Source organism: Polistes canadensis, unplaced genomic scaffold, assembly GCF_001313835.1.
Source record: "Polistes canadensis isolate GaletaPanama2010 unplaced genomic scaffold, ASM131383v1 scaffold_100, whole genome shotgun sequence".
NCBI lineage: Eukaryota > Metazoa > Arthropoda > Insecta > Hymenoptera > Vespidae > Polistes > Polistes canadensis.
This window is the reverse complement of record NW_014569647.1, coordinates 81,404-86,759: the sequence shown is the minus strand read 5'-3', so window position 1 is coordinate 86,759 and position 5,356 is coordinate 81,404.

Sequence of the window (5,356 nt, the reverse complement as noted above, 5' to 3'; positions counted from 1 at the left end):
CAACAACGACGACGACGACGACGACGACGACGACGACAACGATGACGATGACGATGACAACGACGATGACAATCGGATTCACGAATTTAACGCGAGATCAATGTAACTTCATTTCAAATTGTTCTGCCTTTATTCACCGTCAGCTGATCGCTAATGTTTTCTTCCACTTTAAGTCCGATACTCTCTCATCAACGAATAAATCTCTTCTTTCAAACTGTATAACACGAGAATTAAATTAACCCAACTGTGGTATTATCCAATTGCTCGTTAAAAAAAAAAGGTAAATTATAATAAAATGATAAAGAACTGACGCTAAGACAAAAATATAAAAGAAAGCACGAGGAGGACGATGACGTTGACGACGACGACGACGACGATAAATAACGAGATGATGATGATGATGATGATGAGAATGACGATGACGATGACGATGACGACAATAATAATAATCAAGAACAACACGATAGATAATAAGAGACGTAAACACACTGGACACTCGAGGGGTCTCTCAACTGCGTTAGTTTTGACACGGTCGCGCGCGCACCACTTATGGAGAGCTTGATAAACGCGCGCGGTGAGCAACAGTGCGCAAGCTGCTACTGTGCTTTTTCCTGCAGCTTTGCGCCAACTTCTATATATCCTTCTTCTTCTCCTTCTCCTCCTCTTCCTCCTCCTCCTATCGATATCAACGATGTAGTAGTACTAGTAATAGTAGTAATAATAGTAGTAGTAGTAGTAGTAAGGGGGGATGGGGGGGAGAGGGGGTTACCAACCCTCTCCTATCTCTTTCTCTCTCTCTTTTCTTTCTTTTTTTTTTATTAAAATTGTTCTCTTACTTCTTAATAATTAGGTGCGCCGTATATGTACATGAGTTTACGTTAAATACAAGTACATTACGCAAATACGTGCGTTTATTGTAATCCCGCGGTGAAATTTTTCGCGACGGCGACCACGGTGGAGCGGCCACGGTGGATCGCGACAAGTAACTGCCGAGAGAGCCGGCCGACCCCGATTACCTCGAGTCTGCGCCCTGACGACGCGTTTCTACTACACACCGGATATAAAATATAGACGACCACCACCCTCCAACCCTCGCTCTATTCTCCCCGTCATCCCCCTCCTACCACCTCTTATATATACATCTACGCGCTGTATTCCTCTTTTACGCAACGAAAATCATCCCCCTACCCCTCCCTCCCTAACCCCTACCCCTCTCTCACTCTCTTCCATCTTTTCCTATATTTTTTTCTTTTTCTTTTTTTTTTTTTTTTACCTATCCAGCTTCTTCTTCTTCTTCTTCTTTCTCTATTTCTTTTTTTTCCTTTTTTTTTCTTCCTTCCTTCCTTCCTTCCTTCCTTCCTTCCTTCCATCCCTTCGTCGAGTGCGCCCGCGCACTATACTTTCTACCTTTTTTATCTATCTCTCTCTCTCTTTTTAGAAAGTCGAGCTTGCCGCAGCTCAGCTCGTTCGAAAAATTCTCTCTCTCTCTCTCTCTTTCTCTCCTCGCAACGCAGCAACCCAACGAACCGATTAGATCAACGAATTTCGGAACGTAACACCTTGCGAGCTTTTCTTTCTTCTACTTCTTCTTATTTATGCGAACGCGATAGGAAATGTTGGAAGGCTCGAAAAACCGTGCGTAGAAATCGACGGTAAAATAAATTTCGTTTTCTGAGAGGAGGAGAGTAGAGGAGAGGAGCGGTGAACGTGAGAGAGTTATTGAAAAGTTTACAATGTCTGTGTGTGGCTTCTACCGCTGTTGTTCATCCCTCCTTCTTGATATAATCCTTTTTTTTTTTTTTTTGTTTTATTTCTTTCTTTTTTTTTTTTCTTTCTTTCTTTCTTTATTTCTCTTTCGTTGATTTACCGACTCAACAAATGTATGTATACATAAATACGATTGGTCGTAAGAGAAATAATAATTCGCAGCTCGCGTGACGCCACGTAATATCGAGCCGAAGCTTTTTTATCATCCCCCAGGACAGAACAGAAACGATAGATCAATGAAAAATGATTACTGCGGTGAACAATCCTACGATTTTTGTGTTCGTACAGTCAACTGGGTTTTTCTTACTCGTTTATAAATCTGTGACATGTAAAAATGATTGATAAGAAATAAATTAAAATTATATCACAAACAGATAAATCTACTTATCGCTAAATGAGAATTACTTTATACGTATACAAGTATATTTATAACACTATGTATATAAACTTTATTCAATTCATAGTTAGTTTATCGTTTGACTTGTTACTAGGACTATACAGAATGAACTTTTAGATACACTATAGCGCGATATTAGAAATTGAATACCTAAGCGCGATGATATCGAAAACATTTTCAGATTGATCATTACAACTACTTATATACTAATATTTATCCCTCGTCGTGTATAAAATATATAAAAATTGAAACAGCATTTTTTCCAAGATATCCTTTGGAAAGGTTCTCGCGCGAGTTTCGAATAAATTTTTATTGAGAGAGAGAGAGAGAGAGAGAGAGTGGGGGCCTCGTGGTCTTTTTACGGACCGTCGTGTTCGTTCTTTAAGATGACATTTAAAACACGTGGATATGCGTATACCCGTAATATTATATTCGCATAGAGAGTTTCACTAGGAATACGCGAATACACGTGGGACACGTCGCCGAAACGAAAGCGAACCTCTTCTTTCCTGTCCGTGACGATACGTAAATGGACGGGTTTCGAGTACTATGCATATAGGTATATATAATATATACTTGTTTATATGTATGTATGTATGTATGTATGTATATTCGTACGTTTACGTAGGAGACATCTTCGTGCTTTTATCGTCGAATGCAAGTATCCTATGCATGAGCTAGCATGTAACGGGTTACGAGTAAACTGTCGGACGCACTACAGACGGGCAAGAATCTTTTTCGAAATATGGATATTATATTTTGCAGTTTTCCTATACTTCCAACGCATTTCTTTTTCTCATTGCAATAATGTTTATAAGAATATATCTATATGTGTTCCTAATAATATGAAATGTGTGATTTAAATTTTCATTCTTAATATTTTAGTATAATAAACCTTCTAGATTGTGTAATTATGATTCTAAGTAACGGAAATGTGAAATGAACCAGGACAAGAGTATGATATAACTGTGAGCATTAATTATAAGAGAACAACGTTGATTGCTGTTGACAACATGTATCTCAAACTATTATCATTATTCTAGAGAATGATTAAACTTAATGAAAATGCATTGTTCATATAATTCGACAACTATCTTTAACGCGAATATAATTGCGATAAAATTATATCATTATGAGGCACAATTCGGATAACGTGAAATTTTAAAGGGAAAACTCGAGACTGAACGAGATGGATAACTCTACCGAAAACCTCGATAATTCTTTCCCTTAAGATAATAGCTCGTGAATGAATTCTCATTCATAGGATAAATTTGTGCGATTGGAAGTATGAACGTGGCATAATGAGAAACAGCGATTTTATTGAAGTTATAAACCGAATTAAATTACGCCTACCGTTTTGCACCGACGATTTATCGTTCGGTAAAGAAAGAGAGAGAGAAAGAGAGAGAGAGAGAGAGAGAAAGAGAAAGCACTTTCGTACAGGGTCATTACCATTCTCATTGCTAACGTTTGGATGCCCGATGCAGAATTCATACCTTGGCAAATTGCAAGGTTGAACGAGGCTATTCTACCGCTATCACTTCTATTCTAGTCTTCCTCTACTCACCCTAATCCTTTGAGTTTGTTCCATCATTATCTCTACCTTCTATTTGACCTTAACCTCATTTTATCAATTATCGAGAACTACGCTTATTATCGATTATCTCACTTTCTTATTCATTCACTACCGTAAAAAATAATAATTCCGTAAAAAAAAAAAAAAAAAATAGAAAAATTTTTTGACTAAAAAAACATATATAGATGAGAGAGAACATTTCAATAAAGTATAATATAATAAGAAAAGTATCGTGAAACGCGTATCGATTTCAGTTAACTTAATCAATGGAAGATAATTACAATGAATTTTCGAGGTAATAGAACAAAATCAATTTTGTTTTAACGTAATTTTAACGTACTAAGGAACATTCAACGAGATCACGTAAATTAATTAAGCTCATCCAACCTTAAATAGAGATAGTTTGTAATATTAATTAAATGTGTTCGCTATCCCAACACGTTAATTAATTTTGATCTTCGTAGTTGGCAAAAATAATCTAAATGATGATTAGATTTTTGTCTCAACTCACTTTCTTAATTATCGTCCACAATTCTCAATTTTGATTTCGAATGATCCATTTTCGTCTTCGTCTTCGTCTTCATCGTCATCGTCGTCGTCGTCGTCGTCGTCGTCTTCGATGCATATCCAAGATTCACGCACGTGCGCGTGTGTACTCGTGCGCGTATACCATGCGTAACGAGGACCAGAACGATATGCCGAACTGCGCGGTTCGCACGAAATTACTCGGTAAACTCACGTCTCCCGTTCGAACCAACTACCAGTCAATTTCGTCGCTAGCTCTTGCCTATTCGTGCCTAACGCGAAAATCTTTCCACAAAATTTTCAGATCTATATGTATATTAGAAGAACGTGTGTTTGAATTTCCCGTGAAATTTCTACCGAATCGATAATTCCAATAATATCATACAAATATCATATATATATATTCTATATATTCTAGATAGCATTATTAACATATTTGCATTCTCAACGATTGTTCATTATTTTTGTATTTATCTGTAAGAACAAAAATTGTATATTATTATTACTTTTTATATAGTAGTAGTAGTATATTTTCTACGTTTAAATTTAACGGTAAAATCTTTATAAAAAGAAAGCTACGATATTAAAAAATATTCCAATATACTTGTAAGATAAAAATAATATGAATATATTATAATCACTATTTTTTTTTTTTTCTCGAGTATGTAATCGTACGATCGGTCGTCCAGCACCTACGAGTTCATCGATTTTCTCGAGTTTTCCGAACGCGTCATGGCATCGTCCAACATACCTACCGATAATACTATTTTATCCCATTTGTTTCTTTCCAGGCAACCGGTATTTCTTTATTTCTTCTCTCCCTTGATAATTCGTTCTCCAAATTGCGCTCCATTTCGCGTATACATCGAATCATTAGCCACGGTTAACGCGAAATGGCTCGAGAGTTTACGAGCTCGTTTTTACGCGCGATCGCACCGTGAAAACTTATAACGATACAGTAATTTATCGACCATACATTAATCCTTGATTTTATGATTACAAATGAAAAATAAAGGAAATACAAAAAATAAATATATCCTGTTCAATAATACACACAAATATATAATATATATATATATAATACATAGATA